This window comes from Pipistrellus hanaki, assembly GCF_964339955.1.
Source record: "Pipistrellus hanaki genome assembly, chromosome: X".
Taxonomy (NCBI): Eukaryota; Metazoa; Chordata; class Mammalia; order Chiroptera; family Vespertilionidae; genus Pipistrellus; species Pipistrellus hanaki.
Window position 1 is genome coordinate 63,325,271 of NC_140524.1, and position 25,069 is coordinate 63,350,339.

Sequence of the window (25,069 nt, forward strand, 5' to 3'; positions counted from 1 at the left end):
AGTGATTTAGAGAGAGAGAGAAAAAGAGAGAGAGAGAGAGAGAGAGAGAGAGAGATGAGACACACTGATGGCTGCCTTCCACACATGCCCCCAGCTGTGGCTAAGGATCAAACCTGCAACTCAGGTATGTGCCCTTGACTGGGAATTGAACCAGGGACCCAGAAACCCTTCGGTGTGTGGGCTGATGCTCTAACCACTGAGTATACCAGCCAGGACTAATATCTTTTGGTTGATGACAGCTGAGTAAAGCATGAAACATTGCTACAGTCAATAAAATTGACATTGAGAACTATGTTGGTTATTTTGTCAACTCTTCATTTCAATATTAAGGTGGTGTCCTTCCAAAAAAAATTCTAAATATGTATATGTTTATTAAAATGTGTCTATCTTAGATTTCTAATCAAGGTAACTCAGACAAGTTTAACATAGATTCTAATTACAAAGCTACTAAATCTGGTTTCTCAGATCTACCCAAGTTCTCTTTTGATATGGTTCCCCTTTCATCATCCAAGCCACTTCCAGCTCCTGGATTAAATAATGTAAATGTATCTGGCCTCAAAGATTCTTCTGTAAAACCTCCCTCTGCTGTCCTTGTAGTTATCTCTGCATGTGGTTTTAGGTCTTCAAAACTCTACTTCTTTCACTGACCTGGAGTTCTGTATTTTTCACTGTTTACACAATGCTCATTAGTTAGAAGGGCCAACTATGTGCTAAGTGTTGTGCTAGTTGGCTAAGGATAAGAGAATAATAAATATCCCTAGCTGATGTTCTCAGTGGTTAGAGCATCGACCCACGCACTGAAGGGTCCTGGGTTCAATTTCCAGTCAAGGACATGTACCTGGGTTGCAGGTTTGATCCCCAGCCCTGATCAGGACACGTGCAGGAGGCAACCAATAGATGTGTCTCTCTCTCATTTATCTCTCTCTCACTTATCTCTCTCACACTTATCTCTCTCTCCTCCCTCTCTCTCTTTCATTTCTCTCTCTCTCTCTCTCTCTCTCTCTCTCTCTCTCTCTCTCTCTCTCTCTCTCTCTCTCTCTCTCTCTCTCCCCTCTACACCCACATCCCTTCCCCTCTCTCTTAAAAAGTTCAATGGAAAAGTATCCTCAGGTGAGGATTAACAACAGCAGCAGCATAAGGAATAATGAAGTTACCTCAAAGAGCACACAGTTTATCAAAGGAGATACTTAAATAATCATAAAAAGAGCAGGGCAATCAAAGAAACATGAGTACAGGGTATTATGAGAATATAAAGTAGGGCACTCCAACTTGGACGAAGGGGGCTAGAAAGAGATACCAGCAATAGCATATGAACTGGTTGTAAATAGGTTAACCAGGTAGAGTACACAGCATTTATAAAAGCACTGAGTCACAATGCAACATGGTGTAGGCAAGCACTGCAGTGATACTGCATAGTAAATTATAAGGAAGGATGTGGAAGAGACAGGTAGTCATATGTGGTCAGAGGATCTTGATAGGCTATGCTCACTGGATCTGGGGCCAGGCTGCCTGGGTTCAAATCATAGCTTCACTACTTTTTAGCTGTGTGACCAGTGGGCAAGTTATTCAACCTCCCTGAGCCTCGTCTTCCACAGTTGTAAAAACAGTGATTAATAACAAGAGCTCCTGCCTAAAGCTATGATGATTCAAGTATACATCATGATTAAAGGGCATAAAATAGAGCCTGTACTAGAATAAGCACCCAATGTTGGTAGCTATCTAATTTGAATTATTATTAACCATATGCTTTGGAAAATATATGAGCATATGGCTTTTGACATCTTACTATGAAATTTGAGAAATCTAATCAGTATTCTTGCCCAGATGGAAAGCCACTGTACCTCTCTGCACAGAAGCAGGCTGACAAGCATAAATATTAAGCAAAGGTTAGTAATTAGATATGATCAGTTTAAAAGGTACTTATTTATTCACTGTTCCAGACAGGATTTAAAGTGACTTACCAAAATACATAAAACATAACAGAATAGCATAAATTTTAAAAATAGATTCAAAAAGAAGAAGAAAACAAGAGTAGGAACACAAAGTAGAGTCAGAATTAAGGGTCTAAAACCAAAGGGCAATTTAGGCTTCCCAGTGGTCATCTGAGTTTTATCAAGCCCACCCAGGGAGCACACCCGTACCTCAAACAAACATACCTAGGCCTGCCCACACAGGGTCCATTCTCAAAAGTATTATGGTAGCCAAGTTTTTCCCCTTCTAACAACAAAATAGTTTATAACTAGCTCTCAATTTTACAAAATTCTGATTTTGGTTTTGCACTTTCTTTTGTCACCACAATACTTTTCAAAGCAGGCTCTACAAAAGTGGAGTTTGCATATAATAAGGTATTTTGCAATTTTAGCTCCTTTTAAGATAATGGTGATGATGATGATGATGATGATGATGATGATGGAAGAGGAAGGATGGGGGAGGGGAAGAAGAAAGCAGATCATGTTTCTGTATTGTTTCCTATGTACCAAGAACTTTCTAAGCACTTTATATATATATGAGATCATTTAGTTCTCACAATCACATTATGAGGTAGGTGCTATATTATCATGTCTTACAAATGAGGAAACACATGGAGCAAAGAACTTGCCCAAGGTCATCCACCCTGTAACAATAATCTAGTTTTTGAACCCAATCAGTTTAGTTCCAGAGTCTGAGCTCTTAACCACTATGATATACAGTGTCTTCGAATTCTGATATTGTTCATACATGGTGATATTTGGGAATGGGGACATCCTACCCAGAACTAGAAGCATAGTTTGTTTGTTTTTTTAAGTCCTCAGCTAATAACAGATGAGCGTTTGAGAGGCCCTGAAATCAGCTTACTTTCTCAGTTCTCTGACCTTCCCATGCAATGATGTATAACAGGTTCAGATTAACTCTATGCATGGGAGAGGAACCATTCTTCTCATCCAGGAAATTCCTCTTCAAGGATGGTAGGAGAATATGGGGGTGGGGGAAGTAACTAAAATATAATCTCCTTTGTTAGCCCTCCGAATAATAAAAATGTACAATTTCATACAGATTGAATCTACAAGGCTACCTTTTTTAATTTAATTTTTCAATTACAGTTGATATTCAATCTTATTTTCTATTAGTTTCAATTATACAGCATAGTGGTTAATCATACATTTTATAACGTGATCCCTCCCAATATTTCAAGTTACCTTTACATACCACCAAATTCTGTTCAAAAATAGCTTGAAGAAATTCCCACAGAAAATAATATATACTTCTCTAAAGTGAATCCCAGAGGATGTGAGTATGTGAAACAAAATTTATTGTATTATTATTATTTTATTTTTGTATTATTTTCATACGAACAGCTATAAACCCACTTTTGCCCCACTTATATGTGTGTGTGTGTGTGTGTGTGTGTGTGTGTGTGTGTGTTTATAAATTTCTCCTGCAGAGTGGTTACTTGGATACATGGAAATGTGGCCTTATTTTCTTGATTTCACATTTTTTTCTGCTCCTCAGCAAATCCAGATACCTTAAACCTACCACTAATCCTAGAAGAATATTTCCATAAACATGGTACATAGATATAGAAGTAGAAAATATTATAAAAATGGGACCATGCATGAAATACATGCCCCCTCCCACATCATACCCCCCACCCCGGGCAGGGTAAAGACAAATCCCATTTGGTGTTCCAACTTGCAAGACTTACACTTGAGGCTTCCTGTCACATGAGCCAAGTGTATTGACAAGGACCCCATGAAGTAGACGGAGTGAAAGATGGCAGGTTCATCCTCTCCTCCGCCAAAGTCCCTTTCCTTAATAGCATCAAAGCTTTAAAAGATAACAAAAAATCCCCAACTAAAAGAACAAACTGTTTTAAAATCCAGGTCATTTTATATGCATAAAACTTTTTTTCAAGTCTGGTGACACCTGACATGTAATTTTTCAATGATAAACTATGGAATACCATTATCTTTCCTTGGTCAACAGCTTTGATAAACCAGCAGCTCGCACAGAGAAGACCGTCTTCTCCTTGCCAGGATCATAGATGGTGGGGATTTCTAAATTGAACTCTAGCTACCATCTAATTCTTTCTTACAGGCCATGTCACCTAAAAATCACCCACACAGTCCCCTTAAATGAGAAATCATGATGGTTCGTGACTAATCCAACCCATATTCACACATAACTGTGATTTCACGCATTTGGTTTCTTTTTTAATTTTAGGGATGCTGTGATCTAGCTATGGCCACAGAATCAACCAACCTGTAGTTGAACTTCAGTTGAACTGTCCACATGGCAGATAATTTTAACTTGTTATTTAAAGCCAATAAGACATAAAATAACTACTAGTTTATTTCAAATAAAATATTAATAAATACATACATGAGTTGATATATATTAGAACATAAAAAAATAAAGGTAAAATATTAACATACTTTCCCCACTAAAGCCCTCTTTCCCCACTAAACTGCCTTCTTAACCACAATTTCTTTACACATTATATCAAATCCCAAGAACAAGATTACTACATGCATTGTCAACATCTGGTCTATAGCTAGAAACAATGTCTTAACATTAGAAAATACTAAATTATAAAAAAAATACTAAAGTACTAAAATTATAAATTACATGTGTATATATTTGTTTTATCTTTAATTCTGAAACAACACATGAAAGTACTTTACAAATTTCTAAAGGAGGAGGAAGTAGGAATTTTCATAATTCAGTTATGTAAGGTATAATACAGTAAGGAACTCAAAATGTCAAGATGGAATTCCTAGCCCCATATATGTACCGTAAATATTTGACCTTGACATTGTTATTATTTCTAAATACTGTGTTTCCCCGAAAATAAGACCTAGCGCATGGAAAGATAAGACATCCCCTGAAAATAAGACCTAGCACAACTTTGGGAGAAAAAATTAATATAAGACACTGTCTTATTTTGGGGGAAACAGGGTAGAACTACACTTTCAATAATCAGCGTATCAGTGAAGATACCCTTTCATTTTGCAAAAATGAATAATTTCCTGCACTAGGTAGAATGCTGTCTGAGAGAAGGGACTTTGTTTTATTCATCTCTGTAACTTCAGTGCCAAGAGCACTGTCTGCCACATAATGTGCACACAATAAATATTTGTTGAATGAACAAGCTGATATAAAAAATACCATATATCCAGCCACACCTAAGAGTTTATAACCCACAACTTCTCCACTTTTGATATCATTAATTCAAATACTTCACGCCAATTACAATCCCCTATCTTTCTAAACTGCTCCCACTGGTTCTCAGACCTCATGGAGGAGGGTTCGTCTTTTCATAGACCCTTCTACATTCACCCTGTCAGCTCCTTCCTTTCTTCTCTTCCTTTCCTAGACAGATTGGATTCTGTTGTTTCAATTGCACTCTTGTCAATATCCTCAATAACCCATATTTTCATTGCAAATACCTGATAAAAAATATAACTCTAGAAGAGCCCAACTCTTGTACTTTTATGACTAGGACTCCTGAGATCTACTGGAGAAAATAAAAATCACAATCTGGTGGATTATTATCAATATCAATGCTCAGTCACTAAGATCACCTCAACACTGCCTGGCACTCCATGTATGCTTCCCTGGTCCTAATTTGCCCTCCTGGTCTCCATGATAACTATTTCAAACCTTCCTCAAGTAACTCAAATCTCCAACCCAAACTTTGCTCCACCTCTACCACTGCTATAAAAGGATGAGCTTTTCTCTTATATCATAGAGAAATAAAAATGCTCTCAAGTCAATTCCTTCGTCAAATCTATAAACTTATTTTCATCTATATCTATTCACCTTTTTGTTTTTCCCAACACTTATGACCTTCCTTTTATTTAAAGGTAATCCCTTCACCTCATTCTGGATCCTTTTCCATCTGGCATAAGGACTCTGCCCTGTGAAGATCTTGCTATATCAATTATCTCTTCCTTACCATCAACTTTTAAAGACATCTAGTTCCTTCTAAACTTAAAAAAAGAAAGAAAAACTTTTCCAGATCTCAATCCTTCCCCTACTACCAGCCTCTCTCTGCTCTTTAGAGCTAGATTTCTCTAAGGAATGTTCCATGTTCACTGCCTCTACTCCTTCATATCCCAATCATTTCTCAACCCACCAAAGTCTAGAATTTCATCCCCCCACTCCCCTGAAATTACTCTAAGGTCACCAAGAACCTTTTAAATCCAATGGACAATAGTCAGTCTTTATCTTCCTATATCTCTCTGAAACTTTAGCACCAATGACCAGTTTTTGATGGAGTCATTCCATCATGAAAAACTTACCCCACTGATATTCAAGTAGATGTACAAATATATATCATAAGAATGCTCGATGTTTGAAAAAAAATAAATAAAATAAAAATTAGAAAAACATAATAATTTAAACCAATAGGGAACTGATTTTTAAAGTATGGTACATACATATAATGGAATACTATGTCACTGTTAAAAAGAGAGATGTGGTTCTATATATACTGACATTGAAAACTTGTCATAAATTTTAAGGAAACAATATACTGTAAAACATATATTATTATTCTATTTGTATTTTTTTTTAACATTTATGTTCATACTGGCTGGAAGGAAGAAAGGAAGGGAGGAAGGAAGGAAATGTTTATATAGTCATATATAAACAGAAAGACATAGATATTTAATATTGTTACCTCTAGGGAGTGGAATGTGGCGAGGAGAACGGAAGATTTATGTTATCTTTTATTGGGTCAAGTAATAAAAAATATATTCAGTCCCTAAGCACACCAACATTTCCAAAATAATTAAGAAAGAAGTTTAAAGGAGATCAAAAGAGACTGGGTGAAATCTATTTTAATGTTTCCAAAGCTAAGGGAGGGAGAAAGAGAAGGGTGATTAATGATTTCAAACATGGAAAGAGAGATACACTAAAAAGGAGAGATAAGTATCCAATACACAAAGAGAATGAATAGATAATTCTTAAAGAAGGAAGATTAAATGACCAATAGACATAAAAAAAGTAAAAGTTTCACTCTTACTAGTAATAAGATTTTTTTTTTATTTACCTATCAATTCAGCAAATTTTAAGAGACAATATTCAATTTTAAAGAAGGAAGATGTAGGAGGTACTCTCATGCTTTGCGACTGTAAATTGGTGACATTAATCCCAAGTGTCCATCAGTAGAGGAGTGGATAAAAAAGCTGTGGAATATTTACACAATGGAATACTACACAGCTGTAAAAAAAAGTGGGAACTCTTACTTTTTGTGACAGCCTGGATAGATCTGGAGATTATTGTGCAAAGTGAAATAAGCCAGTCAGAGAAAGACAAATATCATATGATCTCACTTATATATGGAATCTAATGAACAAAATAAACTGACAAACTAAGTAGGTCCAGAGACATAGAAGCATGAGAAAGACTAACAGATCTCAGAGGGAAGGGGGGTGATGGAGAGAGGTTAGCCAAATAAAGTATATGCATATATGCATAGCACATAGACACAGACAAGTGTGGTGACAGCCAGTGGGGGGGGGGGACTGGGTAGAGGTGGGCAAAGGGAGGGAACAGGAGTCATCTGTAATAGTGTCAATAATAGAATAAATACAATGTAAATTGGTAAAACCCATTAGAGTAAGTAATGTAACAATTGATTTCTAAAAAAACTGAGCTTCAGAGAACTATCACAATTGTGATTAAATTATTGATTATGTGATACACTATTTAACACATATTTCCCATGCCTCGGTGTACAATATTATCAATATTAATATCAATGCTTAGTTACTAGGCATTCCATTTAAATTCCATTTAAAAAATGTGTTCCATTTAAAAAGGCCACCATCTATCTTCTTCACTACATCTTAAGCACCTAGCCTAGAAACTGGCATATTGTAGACCCTCAGTAAATCAACCTATGTTTTCTTAAAAGTCGCAAGCAATTGTTTAAAGACACTGATACTAAAGCTATTCTGATACTTTAAGTGATAAGAACTACAAACAAGAAAGAGTGTAGATGCCATGGAAATTTCCCAGGTCTTAAGAATTACTCAACTTCAAGGTAAACCTAGATAGTCACAGATATGAAAGCCACAGTGGTCCATCATTTCAACTATTCTACAACAATGTCCAATCTCATGCCTTCTAATAGAAAAATCCCCCAAACTAGACTGTCTACACAGTGTTTCTACACCTAGGCTGGTGAATGCTAGAGAGAATGGATACAGGGTTCTGTGACTTGGGGCAGAAACACATTCAAGTTATCCAAACCTTTCTTGGGTTGCTATGATGTGGCAATCTGGATGATATGCCTTTAAAGGGCTCCTCTTTCCATCCCTCTCAAATGCCGTTCCAACCCATCACCACTCTCATCAGATGGGACCTCTCTCAAAATCCTGCCCTTCCACAGCTCCTTCCTTCTCCACGGCCTCATCATTACTACCTTCTTTCCTTCCTGCATCAATGGAAGAGCCACCTCCCTTTATCTAAGGCCAGTCTTTTCACCTCTTTCAATCTGGAGCCCCCATCCTCTTGCTTTCTCAACAACCTTATCATAAAGCTCTGTGCCATCTACATATAAATGGGTTCACCTCTCTTCTATATTTAAAACAAACAAAATTAATTAACAATATTTCTTGACCATCTATAAGAAACACTATCTCTTTCCCATAATAGCCAAGCCCCTTCAAAGTGTATACCATATTCCTTATAAGTCCTCAGTGCTCACTCCCAACTCTACAATTTGCCTTTCTCTCCTCCTGCTGCACCGATGTCGTCATTGACCTCCTAATTGCCAAATCTAATGAACATGTTTTTAAATGTTTTATAGTGTGTTTTATCTGATTACAAGAGTGATACACATCATGAACAAAGTATGACATATGACAGACTAGAAAGAAAAAAAAACTTGCACTATGGGTAAATATCCCTAATAAACACAGAGTTCTTGCAAACAAGTTAAACATATAAGCCAAAAGAAAAATTTGCAAAGGATATTAAGAAGCAAGTCTCAGGAAAAATACAAATAGTTAACACACATGAAAAGATAACACCAGTGATCAGAAAAATGCAAATTAAATCAGTTATATACTGTTTTTTCACCTATAGGATTGGCAAAAATTAAAAAGAATGCCCATCTTAGCAAGGACATAAGAAGAACCACTTTCAATGGTGACAATATAAACCTTCTTAGATGTCACTTCAGCAGTGCCTACTCACATTTTTAAAAATGCATATTCTTTGATATAACAATTCTCCTAATATATATAGTTATCCTACTTAAATATTTGTATGTGTGTGTGCATCTTATATCTATATTCCTCCTTAAGCATTGTGCAAATATTTATTTCAGCATTGTGATGGCTCAGACTAGAGTGATAGGCAAATTAGATGGATACATATGACAGGATATATGACACACTTAGAAGTTCAGGTCAACAGGACTTACTGATGAATTGGATGTTGGGGGCGGGGGGGGGGACATTGAGAGAAAGACAGGAATGAAGGGTGACCCCAGATTCTTAGTTTGAGTAACTGAATGGATGCTGGTGCCATTTTACCAAGATAGGGGAAGTTGAGGGAAGGGGCTGGGGACGTGAGAGAAATCAGGAGTACTATTTTGGCCATGTTACATTTGAGATGTTGAATAGGCCATTGGATATATGAGGTTGTAGCTTAGAAGAAAGGCTTAGGTGAGAGACATAAATTTATGAGTGATGAGTGTATATATACATGGTATTTAAAGCCATAGAGCTGGGTGAAAGCTTCTAGGAAGATTGTGAATGGTGAAAAGTCCATGAACTGAGTCCTATGTCATTCCAATCAATGTTCAAATGTTGGGGAGATAAATTTAGTAGAATAGGGGGGCCAAACAGAAGTTTTCTATACAAACTTGAGTATCAAATAAGTTAACACACATCAAATGGTGAAGAATCACATATTTACCACCATGTCAAGGGCCCAATTCCTTGCAAGCTTGTCTTTTAAGGGATTCTAGCCCTTTTTTTCCTGAATATTCCAAAGCACATTTAAACAGAACGGTACTTTTTTCTTTTGTTTCCTATGGTTTCCTCACAGTATAACTCTAAAATAAAAATAGTCAAGTACTGCCCTGATCAGTGTGGCTCAGTTGGTTGGAGCATCAGCCTGTGCATCAGAAGGTCACAGGTGTGATTTCCGATCAGGGCACTTACCTAGGTTGTGGGTTACATCCCTGGTCAAGATACATATGGGATACAACCAACTGATATCTCTCTCTCTCTCTCTCTCTCTCTCTCTCTCTCTCTCTCTCTCTCTCTCTCTCTCCCCCCCCCCCCCGTGTGTGTGTGTGTGTGTGTGTGTGTGTGTGTCTGTCTGTCTGTCTCTCTCTGTCTCTCCTCCCTCCCTTGCTAAAAATCAACTTTAAAAAACTAATAAATACTAATAAATACTAGACAATGCTCAGCATTGGCTTTTCCATGAAGTTCATAATGCAGTAACTACCTCAGGCCTAAAAAGCTAAAGGTGACTTGAGACCAGATGCTTAATTTGTGACATCTTTTATTATTTTGGGCTATTCACTTCCCTATTGCACAGTAACTTTCTCCAGTTTCTACTGAGTTCACCAAATACCTACAGATATCTGACAATCCTTTCAGTGCAGCCTCCCCCCCCCATCCACCTGAAGCATAGTATCTTTACATTTCCACTTTAAATTTCAGAAGTTTCCAGTCAGAGACTAGTGCTTTAAAAAAAGAGAGAGGAAGTACTTCCAACTAGGTCAAAGTTGTTATCAGGAATGCAATCTCAAAGCAAAATTCAGCAGAAGGAAAACAGTGAGAACTGGGCCCAGGGCAACCTTACAGCTGTAGGGTGACAGCCAGGGTTCACTCGATTTCAGTTCTGGGAGACCACAAAAAAAGTGCCAATTCCTAGAACAGTAATGTCATGCATTAATTCATTTCACAATATTAGTAAGCACCTATGTGTCAAGCCCTCTTATGGATGCTGTTGTTCACCGGTGAATAAAACAAACAGAAAACCCTTCCCACATGGAACTTACATTATGGAGAGGGGAGAGGAACAGACAATAAGAAAGAAAAATGGATAAACTACGCACTATGATACATTATAGTAACAAGTAAGAAAGGGAAAGGTTGCAAGTTAAACAGAATGATTAGGAAAGATCCCATGGAGATAACATTTGAATACAAACTCCTAGATGTCGGATTTAAAGTGCCTCTTTTGTACTTCAACCCCACCATCACCACACCTCAGGCCCTTGAAGGCACGGTATCCCCAATTCCTAGCACTAATATTTGTTAATTTCTTGTGCCTAAAACAAAAGGAGCCCTATGATCCAGACCTTGCCCTTAAAGAGGATACAACATTCCAGGTGAATAAAAACAACAATTAAGATGAGTTAAGGGCTTTCTTGAGGTGTAAACAAAGTGAGAGACTTTAGAGCTAAGTCTTGAAAGATGAATAGGTTTTAATGGCAGGGGAGTGATATGGTTAGCAAGTTAGCTTTTCATTGTGGGGATGGGGGGGATGGGGAGGAAGAAGTTTGAGCAAAGGACCAAAGATGAGATCAAAGAGTACATTTTCGAAGAATCCAAGATGGCTGTTCCGGTAGGCACCTAGCCGCAGCCACACGCAACAATTTCAATAAAATACAACTAAAATATAAATGGACATTACCCAGAACTACAGGAAAGTCGACTGACTGGAAATTCTACAACAAGAAGCAAGGAGATAACCAGAAGGAAGAGCGGAGGAGCTGTAAGAGCCTAAGGTACCGAGACACGTGGCGCGTGGAGAGGTCGGAGCCGGAGAGGAGGGAGGCTGAGTGCCTGGTTGGCGTTCCCTCTGGGAAGGAGATAAACGCTCCTATTGTGCTGGGCCCAGCTCCAACTGCTCTGAACCCCAGTCCTAGGCCAGACCCCTGAGACCCAGGCTCATCCATAGGGAGCTGGGCTGTAAGGCGGAACCCGGGGGAGTGGGAAAGGTGGTCCCAGAGGCGCGCACATTGCGCGCAGAGAAGGGACGGCCGGCTGTGCTGCGGGATTGCCCTGGTGGGAAGGAGACAGGGGCTCCAGACTGCTCTGAACGCCACCTCCAACTCCACTTCCAACTGAACTGAACCCCAGTTTTGGGCCCATTGGGGGAGAGACTAGACTGTTTGGTAGCAGGCGATCGCGGGCACCTTTCTCTCAGAGGCGCTTGCAGTGAGTACTGAAGGACCCGCATAGGGCAGGGCTGACGGAAGCCAAGGCTGTAGGCTCCACCCTGAAACCCCGCCCCATCAGGAAAGCTGCCTGCGAAAATGCCTAAACCAAATAGATCACAAACGAAAGAAATGGAGGACAAAAAGCGACTGGATATAGAGTTCAAAACCACACTTACAAGGTTTTTCAAGAGTTTCCTAGAAAAGGCCGATAAAATAAATGAGACCTATGAGGATATGAAAAGGGATCAACAAGAAATAAAGAATACATTGTCTGAAATAAAAAATATTATACAGAGTCCTAAAAACAGAATGGAAGATCGCAAGAATCAAGTCAAAGATTTGGAACATAAAGAGCCAGAAGACACTCCTCTGCAGAAGCTAGAAGGCAAGAGAATCCAGAAAATTGAAGATGATGTAAGAAACCTCTGGGACAACTTCAAACGATCCAACATCAGAATCATGGGGGTCCCAGAAGATGAGAAAGAGCAAGATATCGAAAACATACTGAAAGAAATAGTGACAGAAAACTTCCCCCACCTGGTGAAAGAATTGGACTTACAAGTCCAGGAAGCACACAGAACTCTAAATAAAAGGAATCCAAAGAGGACCACACCAAGACAAATCATAATTAAGATTCCAAGAGCAAAAGACAAAGAGAATATTAAAAGCAGCAAGAGCAAAGCAGGTAGTTACCTATAAAGGAGCACCTATACGATTGTCAGCTGATTTCTCAACAGAAACCATGCAGGCCAGACGGGAATGGCAAGAAATATTCAAGGTGATGAATAGTAAGAACCTACAGCCAAAGATAATCTAGCAAAGCTATCACTCAGAATCGAAGGTCAGATAAAGAGCTTCACTAATAAAAAAAAAAGCTAAAGGAGTTCATCACCACCAAACCAGAATTATATGAATTGCTGAAGGGGGTTCTTTCAGAAGAGAAAATAAATAAAGATAAAAATTATGAACAACAAATACGTAACTATCAAAAAGTGAATCTAAAAACCAAGGGAATTAAAAAAATCTGATGAACAATATTAACTGTTGAATATAATAGAATCAGAGGTATGGAAGGGGAGTGAACTGATGATTCTTGGGGAAAAGGGGAGAGGGGGATGTGGGAAGAGACTGAACATAAACTGTGCACCTATGGATGAGGACAATGGGGAGTGAGGAAAGGGCAGAGGGTGGGGTGGGAAGATGGTGGGAAGGAACATTTGTAATAATATGAACAATAAAAATTTATTAAAGAAAAAAAAAACAGAGTACATTTTCTACTGGACTGTCCCTGCCTAAGGTACCCCATCCATCCCACCATAAAACAAGAAAACACTCCCCTCAGGCTCTCTGAACTGGCTGTTGGGGAATCCTTTTTATGTACCACATCCTTATTTCTCCTCTAGCCAGCAAAAAAGGAAGAAGTGGAGTCAAGAACACACATCCCTGGAATCCAGAGTTACCCATTCCTAACTTCAGGACAATTACTATTGAGCTAAGAGCCCCAGATGTTTCGTTCAGCTGGGTACATTCAGGGCTGTGTGCTTATGGTCACAATGTGGTGACTAGAGCCCTATTGCAAGTGAAATGGTGAAGTGGGTAAGACACCAGTGAGGTAAGTGGTCCAAAGTCTCCACAGTTCCACAGTACATCCAGGGTGGAATCAAGGACCAAAACTTATGTATGCTTCAGCTTGGGAAATTTTTAAACACTTGTCCTCACTTGTGAGCTATTTAGTGTTTCTAATATCTAAGACAGCAGAGGTGGTATGACAAGGAATAGGAACACAGCAGTTCAGTCAGATGACCCAGCTCTGCCCCTCATCTATTGGGTGACTTGGGGCAAAAGGCACATAACCTTTGAGTCTCATTTTCATCACAACACAGTTATAATTGTAGTGCCTACTGCATAGAGTTATAAGGATTATATGAGATAATTATATCAAGAACTTATCAAAGCGCCTGGCTCAGTGGATTCTAACAACTGTTATTAGTAGCAGCCTTTAAGGGTAAAAGCTCAGAGAGTATTATCCAGAATGCTACATATGCTCATAGACCAATTATCCCTCAACATACTCTCACCTAGAGCTAGTATCTGGAAGCTGTGTTACCAAAAATGCCCCCCCTAACCCCTAACTCTCCCCCCCGCTGCCTCCAGGAAAAGTCTCGAACACCAAGTTAGTGGTCTTTTCCTAGTAGGATTTCCAGCAGGTGCTAAATAAATAAATAAATAAATAGTCAACTACAACTACAACTACAACAAAATACTTCCTTAGAGCCCCAATTCTTTGCAACAGACATTGTTCTCTCCACAAAACAGCGGGTAAACACATTAGGTCATTAATACCACAATATTAATGGGTTTATTGAAGGGTGGAGGTGGGAACCTGAAAAAGCAGAAAAGAAGCCAGTTAAAAATAGGAGGTCTAGGATGTACTGAAGACTAATTTCTACCACAAATGTTCAAGGTCTAGGGCCAACCCCGGTAAAGGGTGTATTCTGGAATGCTAGGTCCTCTGGTTCTGAAGAAGCAGGGTGCTGGGGAAGAAAAGGTTAATGATAAACAGATCACTTGTTCAAGCCACCAGAATTCTAACCAAATGATTTCCCCACCAAAAATCAACCATCTCATTCAACATTAAGGGCTGAATGCGTTCATCTACCCCTTTACAAACCATACCAGAAGATAGAAGTGTTCTGTGCCTTTTCTGGGGGTTCTGGAGACCCTCTCCAGGAGCAAATCCCTGAAGCCTGGTTGAAGGTTGGCAAGAACAAGCCGTTCAGCTTCAAGCACTCAGCTCCGTCTGTCCGGGCCCCAAGTACTGAGGAAGCCCACGAAGGCGGGACTGGGACCGACAGCCTTGACCTGCCGCAGGCTGGTCGGCTGGCCAGGGAAGCGGACGCTACCAGACGCCAGCCGTCCGGAAGAAGCCGGGGCTGAGACCACGCGGGAAGGCTGGGCGCTGCCAGAGGAACCAGCGAAAGGTGACTCGACGCCTGCGAGGGCTCAGCTCCCGCTAAGAACTCGGCCCCACCCCCGCCCCGGGGCCAGCTCTTGGGACGTGCCTGAGCTCCCGCAGGCGGGAAAAGCCAGCCACTCCACGCGGGGCGAGGCAGGGTACACAGAGGGGCACAGCCTGCCGAGCGACGGCCAGGAAAAGGAAGGGGCCCGCGAGAAAGCCAACTGGCGGGGAGGGATCGCCCCAAGCAGACTGGAGTGAAGGCGTGGGGCTTGCGGTCCAGAGAGGCAGGCAAGGGAAGGGACTGGAAAGACTGGGAGAGCCCAGCGGATAGGGCAGGTCCCTGAGATGGGGGTGGGGGCGCAGCGAAAAGGGGTTGGGGGCCCGGGAGGAGTGGGGGCCAGGCAAAGTGGCGGCCTCTGGCCAAAGACCTACCTGTCACCTGCAACAGGTGCCACGAGAGGGCGAAACGTCCCAGTGTCCGATTCAGGACAGGGTCTACAGCTCCGGGAAGACTGCAATCTCGCTCAGGCGGCCGGCCCTTCTCACCCTCCTGGGAGGCGGAAAAAGCTGCAACTTTCCCTGGAGCGGGGAGGAGCTGGACTCTTAAAGGGGCCGCACAGGGCTCCGGGCTCCTTAGTAGGGGATCACGCCACTCCAAGGGAAGCACTTGGAGACAAAGCCTTAAAGCACTGGACGGATGTCCTCCTGGGTTAGGAAAGGGAGCTTGAGGACTAAGGAGAGGGGTCTAAGACTAGCCCGGATCCCGCTTTCACTTCCATCTGTGGTCACTCTCTCAGATGATAAACTACCTGCCTCTGCCACTCAACTGAGCCAAAAGTTATCAAACTTTTTTCGTGTTCTTTTAGGAAGATGAAGTCTAGACCATATAATTTGGAGAAATAAAATATGATACCATTCTGATCATTTGACTTTCCGTCTTTTATGGCAAAGAAAAATGTCCGTCTAAAATAGAAACATTTTGAGCAAAGGACATAAGACAATTCATACAGGGACACAATTGGTACATCCAACTCAAAATAATCAAAGAAGATCGAATTGGCATAATAATGAGATCCTTTGGCAAAGGTTTTTTTTTTTTTTTTTTTTTTTTTTTTTTTTGCTTGTTTTCATAATAATGATGACAAAGGGGCCACCAGACAAATTATATCATAATTGCTAGTGGGCGTGTATGTTGGTTAAAACCCTTTTATAATAGAAAGCATGTGAGCAATATATCAAGAGACAGTAAAATGATTCATATCTACTCAGTAATTGTAGACTCCTCTCCCCTTCTTTTCCTCCCTTCCTCTCTTTCCCTCCCTTCTTATCACCCATTAACCAAACTCAAGTCCCTCTCAAATGTCATTAGCAATTAAATACACTGAAGTCTCTTACCATGTTAAATAAAATTTAAAAAGTCCTTACACACTAGGTATCTCCTCAGCTCCTCTTTATGGGCAAATTTAATTGAAAATGTGCATTTTCAATCTCCATTCCCTTTCTTCTTAGCTTCCTTCTCTAACACTCCACTAAAACTGTGTTCAACAAGATATTCAACCATGCCAATAAATAAGTAAATAAGTAAATAAATAAATAAATAAATAAATAAGGCATTTTCGGTCTTTACCTAGCTTGACCTCTCTCCTACATTTAATGCTGTCAACAATTTCCTTCTCCTTGAAAGTCTTTCTGTGGCATCTATGACACCATACTCTTCTGCTGTTCCTTGTACTCCTTTGCCCTCTCCTCAGTCTCTTTTATAGATTCAACCCTGCTATCTAACCTGTGAAAGTCAGACATTCTGTGGGCGAGGCTTCCTAATGATCTCTTTCACTCATTTGACTTTAATTACCACAACTAGATGGCCACAACAGTATTTTATGTATCTATCTAGACCTTGCCACTGAGCGCTGTTTTCTCGATGTCTCCACTTGAATGTCTTGCAGGCAAACTCAAAACATCCAAAGATAACATTGTCCCCCCCCTCCCATATATACCCTCCCTCTCCAGAGTTTTGTGTCCTTTGGTTGTACTTAAATTAAATATATAAATAAATGAATAAATAAATAAATAAATAAATCATCCAAAGATAAACCTACCATCTTTTCTCTTAAATTTGCTCTTCATCCAGTTTTCCTATCTCAAAAAACCAAGGCAGAAACTTGGCACCTAACATAATCCCTGACACATAGGAGGCCCTCACCAACAGTTGTATAATGAATGAATGTGTATTTCACAGACTTTTTGTACAACAATGTTCATTGAAACATTACTTAGAATAATCAAATACCAGGGGATAAACCTAATGGTTCAATAGTTAAGTAAATTAGTGTAATCATACACTAATATTATATAGCCAATAAAACTGGCACATTAGTCCCTCCCTGTCCATGAGAGATATATTCCAATGCACCCAGGGAATGCCTGAAACCATAAATAGTACTAAACTCTAAAAAACGATGACATTTTCCTGTACATACATACCTTTTCACTTAAAGGAAGCACTTCATGGCTTCTCTTTGGTATATTTAAATTGCCAGCATCACTACTTTGTACTTTGTGGCCATTATTAAGTACAATAAGGGTTACTTGAACACAAGCACTGCAATACCATAACAGTTGATCTGATAATCTAGACAGCCATACATTAATAAGGGCCAGATAGTGTATTTACAGTATGGATGATTCACATCCTGGATGGGATGGAGCAGGACAACATGAGATTTCATCACACTACTCAGAATTGCACACAATGTAAAACTTATGAATTGTTTATTATTGGAATTTTCCATTTCATATTTGCCAACTGCAGTTGACCTCGGATAACTGAAATCATAGAAAGCAAATTAGCAGATAATGGGGACTACTGTGTTTACACATAATTCATATTGACAAGAAAATGCTTATGTCTAATATTAATTGAAATTAGGGTACAACATTTAATATAAAATATAATCACAACTAATGGAAATGGGAAGATATTAATGAAAAAACTCTACAAAGAAATGTGCAAAATATTAATAATGGCCATCTCTATGTGGTGGAAGTAAATGAATTTTTTCCTTTTCCTCCTATTTTTCTATATTTGTCAACTTTCTTAAAATAAGCATGTATAGCTTTGATAATATAAAACATATTTTTGAAACTTTAATAGAGAAAAAGTTTTATTTCTAGAAGACAAAACAGTAAAATTCAGTTCCCAGGGTCTACCAAAGTGTTTTCTTTATTTGAGGGCATAAGCTTTTATTTTATTTTACTAGAGGCCCAGTGCACAACATTCGTGCATGTGGGGGTGTCCCTTAGCCCAGTTTAAATCTTCTCCAATCTGGGACCCCTCAAGGGATTTCAGACTACTCATTTAGGCCCAATCCCAATGGGCAGTCAGACATCCCTCTCAAAATCCAGGACTGCTGGCTCCTAACTGCTCACCTGCCTTCCTGCCTGATTGCCCCTAATCACTTCTGCCTGCCAGCCTGATCATCCCCTACCACTCCCCAGCCAGACTAATTGATACCTAACTGCTCACACTGCTGGCCCAATTACCCTTAACTGCCCTCCCCTGCTGGCCTGGTCGCCCCTAACTGTCCTCTCTTGCAGGCCTGGACACTCCCAACTGCCCTGCCCTGCTGGCCCAGTTACCCCTAACTGCCCTGGTCGCCCCTAACTGACCAACCCTGCAGGCCTGGTCACCCCCAACTGCCCTCTCATGCTGATCCAGTCATCCTTAACTTCCCTACCTTGCCAGCCTGGTTACTCTGAACTGTCCTCCCCTGCTAGCCCAATTGCCCTTAACTGCCCTCTCCTGCCTGCCTGGTTCCCCCTAACTGCCCTCCCCTGCAGGCTTGGTTGTCCCCAACTGCCTTCCCCTGCAGGCCTGGTCACCCTTAACTGGTCTCTCCTGCAGGCGTGGTCACCCCCAATTGCCTTTCACTGCAGGCCTGGTCTCCCCTAACTGCCCTCACCTGCAGGCCTGGTCACCCCTAAATGCCCTCCCCTGTAGGTCTGATGGCCCACAACTGCCCTCCCTTGCCAACCATCTTGTGGCAGTCATCTTGTGTCCACAAGGGGGTGGCTATCTTTGGCCAAATGGTGCAGGCATCTTGTGTGTTGGAGTTATGGTCAATTTGCATATTAGTCTTTTATTAGATAGGATTTTTCTCAGTTTGAACATTTTGTTCTCATATATTTTCTTTTTTAATTTTATTGTTTAAAATATTACAAATAGTGCATATGTCTCCCCCCCACACACACACTGACCTCCCCTTGGCCTCCCCAACTGCCCAGCACTTACCCTCATCCCCCACACCCCCAGTGTCTTCTATCTGTTGATTGTGCTTATATGCATGCATAAAAGTCCTTCAATTGATCTCTTACCCCCCAACCCTCCCCTACCTTCCCACTGTAATTTGACAGTCTGTTCAATGCTTCTTTGCCTCTGTCTATTTTTGTTCAACAATTTGTAATGTACTTTATTATCCATAAATGAGTGAGATCATGTGGTATTTATCTTTCAGACTGGCTTATTTCACATAGCATAATGTTCTCCAAATTCATCCATCCTGTTGCAAATGGTAAGAATTCCTTTTTTTTTTTTTTTTTTTTTTTTTTTTACAGTAGCATAGTATTCCATTGTGTAGATGTACCACAGTTTATTAATCCATTCATCAGCTGTTGGACATTTAGGGTGTTTCCAAATCATAGCTATTGTAAATTGTGCTGCTATGTAGATTGGGGTGCATATATTCTTTCTGATTGGTGTTTCTGTTTTCTTGGGATATATTCCTAGAAGTGGTATTACTGGGTCAAATGGAAGTTCCATATTTAATTTTTTGAGGAAATTCTAAACTGTTTTCCACAGTGGCTGCACCAGTCTGCATTCCCATGAGCAGTGTATGAGGGTTTCTTTTTCTCCGCATCCTCTATAGCACTTGTCATTTGTTGATTTATTGATGATAGCCATTATGACAGGTGTGAGATAATTGTTGTTTTGTTTTGCATCTCTTGGATAATTAGCGACTTTGAGCATGTTTTCATATGTCTTTTGGCTTTCCTTCTGACTTCTTTCAAAAAGTTTCTATTTAGGTCTGTTGCCAATTTTTTTATTGGATCATTTATTTTCCTTTTATTAAGTTGTATGAGTTCCTTGTAAATGTTGGAGATTAAATTCTTAATATGTTATCCCATGCAGTGGACATTCTTATTGTTTTGTTGATGCTTTCTTTTGCTGTGCAGAAGCTTTTTATTTTAATGTAGTCCCATTTGTTTATTTTCTCTTTAGTTTCCATTGCCCTAGGAGCTATATTGGTGAAGAAATTGCTTGGGCATATGTCTGAGATTTTGCGGCCTGTGGATTCCTCTAGTTTTTATGGTTTCCCATCTTATGCTTAAGTCCTTTAATCATTTTTAGTTTATTTATGTTTGTGCTAGGTGTAAGTTGGTGATCTAGTTTCATTCTTTTGCATGTACCCTGTTTCCCCAAAAATAAGACAGTGTCTTATATTAATTTTTTCTCCCAAATGTGCTCTAGGTCTTATTTTCAGGGGATGTCTTATTTTTCCATGAAGAAGAATATGGTACACATTTATTGTTAAATGAAAATAAAGGAAATTTATTACCTGTATATGGTACAGTAGTACGGTAGTTGTCAACACAAACCAAACTGTGAATCCTACAGTATCAAGAATTTACTCATTTATTCAATGACAATCATGTCATCATCTTCTGGAACATCATCATAACAATCCAATTCCTGAATTTTCTGGTGAATTTCTTGTGACTCCATTTCTTTCAGAATCAGTGGACCAAATCTCTCATGTTTAGCAATAGCACTGTCTTTAAATGAGTACTTCTTGTCAAGGTAGCCTGCTCGCAGTGCATTTGCAATGCAACTATCAGTGATTTTCTCCCATGAATTCTTCACCCAAGTCCCAACTTCTTGTAGTTTAGGTTTCACAAAATCAGTGATTTTCTCCCATGAATTCTTCACCCAAGTCACAACTTCTTGCAGTTTAGGTTTCACAAAGTTTCCACGCTGATTTCTCTCCATTCTATTTTTAACATAGTCATTAATTTCCATGGGCAAATTGTCTTTGAATGGCTTGTTTATTGCAATATCGAGAGTCTGGAGATAGGCCGTCATTCCTGCGGGAATCATTATCTGATCTATTTTCTTTCATGAAGAAATGTCTTCATGTCTTTAGCGTGGTGAGTGCTGGCTGCATCCCAGACTAGCAGACCTCTTTGGCTCCCTCGCATAACAAGCGGCAGCATTAAATCGACCCACTTCCTTATAACTGCTTGTGTGGCCCAGGCTTTTTCAGTTTCAAGAATAAAAACACCCAAAACACGCTCAATCTTTTTCTTCTTGCCCTTAGAAATTATTAAAGGTGGGATTTTAGTGCCATCCAGATGAATTGCCAAAATACAGGAAACACGTGCACTTTTGTAAGCAGTGGAGGGAATGTACACTAAGGAGGCACCCTGCTGTTCAATTGTTGTTTGAGATGAAACACTGCAGTTTCATCCATAGCAATCATGTTGGAAAGATTGTATTTAGAGAAGTCAGCATCATCAATAAAGGACTTGAATGCAAGTGCTCACATAATAACTTGAGTATCTTCCAACCTAAACAATGTTGTACTGGTAGATCTTCTTAAAGACAGTTCACTTCGCTGAAGGAAATTATCCAGCCAGTGTTGTGAAGTCTTTGGGGGCTATGTCAAACCGTGGTGCCATTGCAAGGGCAAATTCTTGAATCTGAGCCCTATTCACAACCAAAGCCTTTGCTCTCCTGTCAACAATCCATTCACAGATCAGGTCTTCCAGCTCGGAAAATAATGGTTGCCGACCTGATCTACACTTGTGCTTTTTAGCATTTCCCTTGTCCACTTGTTCAATGAGGTTACCATACTCTGCTCATCATTTTCAGACCAATTGGATACTCAACATCTTCTCTTTGCAGAAAGCAGTAAGATTTTGGCCCCAAGAGTCTTCCATGATTCCTTTCTTGTACTCCACGGAGTAGCTTTTTCTTTTTGCACTCATTTCTAGGGGTTAAAAAAAGGAATTGGGGTATCAAGGTGGGGGGAGGGGAATCACTGAAAATAACACAGGGGGGATTATAGATCACATTTTGATTATAGGGATCAAAATGGCACAGGAGAATCAGAGGGGGGATTACCATTTTAGTAACCCCTTTTGATTCTCCTGTGTCATTTTGATTGCCCCCTCTGATCCTCCTGTGTCATTTTAAGTGATCCCCCTCCCCCACCCCTGTGCCACTGAACACCTTCACCAGATATCCCCCCTACCCCTTTATCAGACATTTACCCCCTGGGGCCTGCCTGGGGACTGTCACTGGGCTTGCAGGGGCCTGGTTCTGTGCTGGAGCAGGGTCTGCCACTGACTGAGAACCTTCAGTCCTCATGAGGGCAGCCGCGAGCATCAAGTAGTGTCACCAGAGACAGACCAGCACTCACCACCTTCGCCATGTCCCATCCGCTCTAATCCTCCTGTTCTTCTACATGCATCTGCAAAAGTCTCCTCCTCTCTCCTGCCCCGTGCTCACTGCTCACTTCGACCTCCGCTCCGCCTCCACACAGAAGTGACATCAGGACTCCTCGTAACGTCACTGGTTGCTAGACGCCAGTCGGGGCAGCCCTAGCAACCAGATTACAGTAAATTAATTTTCATTCTGGGACAGAGCCTAGGGGGAGCCTTATTTTAGGAGGGATGCCTTATATTTCACTCAGAAGGAAACCTGTAAGTAGGTCTTATTTTCAGAGGATGTTTTATTTTCGGGGAAACACGGTATCTGTCCAATTTTCCCAATAACATTTATTGAAGAGACTGTCTTGACTCCATTTTATGTTCTTGCCTCCTTTGTCAAATATTAATTGGGCATAGTGATTTGGGTTGATATTTGGATTCTCTATTCTATTCAATTGATCTATATGTCTGCTCTTGTGCCAGTACCATGCTGTTTTGAGAACAGTTGCTTTGTAATACAGCTTGAAATCTGGTATTGAGATCCCTCCTACTTTGTTCTTCTTTCTTAGGATTGCTGTGGCTATTCAGGGTCTTTTTTTATTCCAGATGAATTTTTGGAGAGTTCTTTCTAGGTCTGTGGAATATGCAATTCGTATTTTAATGGGGAATGCATTGAATTTATAGATTGCTTTGGATATTATGGACATTTTAATGATGTTGATTCTACCAATCCATGAACATGGTATGTTCTTCCATCTGTTTACATCTTCCTCTATGTCTTTTTTCAGTGTCCTGTAGTTTTCTGCTTATAGGTCTTTTACCTCCTTAGTTAATTTCATTCCTAGTCATCTTAATTTTTTGTGTGGGATGGTAAATCGGATTGCTTTTTTAGTCTCTCTTTCTGTAAGTTCATTATTGGTGAATAGAAATGCCATAGATTTCTTGATGTTAACTTTGTAACCTACTACATTGCCAAATTCATTTATTAAGTCTATTAGTTTTTTTTATGGAGTCCTTTGGTTTTTTTATGTACAATATCATGTTATCTGCAAATAAGGACAGCTTTACTTCTTCTTTTCCAATTTGGATGCCTTTTATTTCTTCTTTTTATCTAATTGCAATGGCTAATACTTCCAGTACTACGTCAAACAAGAATGGTGAGAGTGGGCATTCCTGTCTTGTCCTGTACTTAGGGGAAATGCTTTTAATTTTTGCCCATTGAGTATGATGTTTGCTGTGGGTTTATCATATATAGCTTTTATTATGTTGAGGTATGATCCTTCTATTCTCACCTTGTTGAGAGTTTTTATCAAGAAGTGGTGTTGGATTTTGTCAAAAAAATCAAAAACATGGAGACTAAAAAGCATGCTATTAAACAATCACTGGGTTACCAGAGAGATCAAGGAAGAAATAAAAAAAACATCATGGAAACAAATAACAATGAAAATACAATAATCCAAAATCTATGGGACACAGCTAAAGCAGTCTTCAGAGGGAAGTTAATTGCTCTACAAGCCTACTGGAAAAAAAAAGTCTCAATTTTTAAAATGCTGTGGGACGTGGGACAAATTGTTAAAAATCAGGACTGTCCTGCCAAAAGTGGGACATCTGGTCACCTTACCCAAGTGTCACTGAAGAGATCTAACACCAAGACGTGTGGCTGCCGTGGGTTGGTGGGAGCCACACTCACCAAGGATCAGAGTCACTGGTGCTCAGTTTGGCCTCATGTGCGCACCTACAATAAGGGACCTAGCCTGTGCGCACTGAAACAGATACCCTGCTGGTATGTACTAAAATTCAGAGTCCCCTAGCATGTGCCAGGAGTCAGAGTTTCCTTGTGCCCACATGAATAATTGAATATCAGAGTCTCTGTTGCTTGGTGTGGCTTTCGAACTGAGATTCGGGGTCCTTGTGTGCACATGCTCCAAGAACTGGAGTCATTGGCTCTTAGTGTGAATGCACTGGGAATCAGGGATCCTAGGTGTGTGTGATGAGAAACTGAGTTAAGAAACAGGGTCCAGCCCTAACCAGTTTGTCTCAGTGAATAGAGTGACGGCCTGCTGACTAAAGTGTCCCAGGTTTAATTCCAGTCAAGGGCCTGTACCTTGGTTTCTGGGCACATCTCTGTACAGGAGACAGCTGATTGATGTTTCTCATTGAAGTTTCTAACTCTCTCTCCCTCTGTAAAATGTCAATAAAAATATATTTTAAAAAATCAGGGTCCCAGTCAGCTTGGGGGACCAGATTGCACAGTAACACTGTGTTGGTAGGATGTCCACTCCTGCGCTGCGGAAAACAGACTTCCATGTGAACTTGCTCAGAATCCAAGTCAGGTAGCACTGCCGCCCTGAACGAGCATGGGGTTTGGTCATGAGATTGCGTTGCAAGGAACAGATTCCCAGTGACCATGGGCTCGCAGGCTCAAATTCCTGTAGCAGCGCTGTGGC

General features: G+C 40.2%; 1 protein-coding gene across 3 annotated transcripts in view; it reads right to left on the reverse strand.

Annotated features, from left to right (window-relative positions):
* SYTL4 (synaptotagmin like 4) overlaps window positions 1-15,706 on the reverse strand; it is an 82,458-nt gene extending 66,752 nt beyond the window's left edge. For 2 of the 3 annotated variants that reach the window (XM_084869599.1, XM_084869598.1), the window contains exon 1: window positions 15,567-15,706. The gene's annotated coding sequence lies outside the window, so the exon portion shown is untranslated. Of the gene's footprint in view, window positions 1-14,851; window positions 14,927-15,566 lie in introns of those variants that run through there. The other variant, XM_084869600.1, reaches the window with a different exon arrangement.
* Between the last annotated feature and the right edge of the window lie 9,363 nt (window positions 15,707-25,069).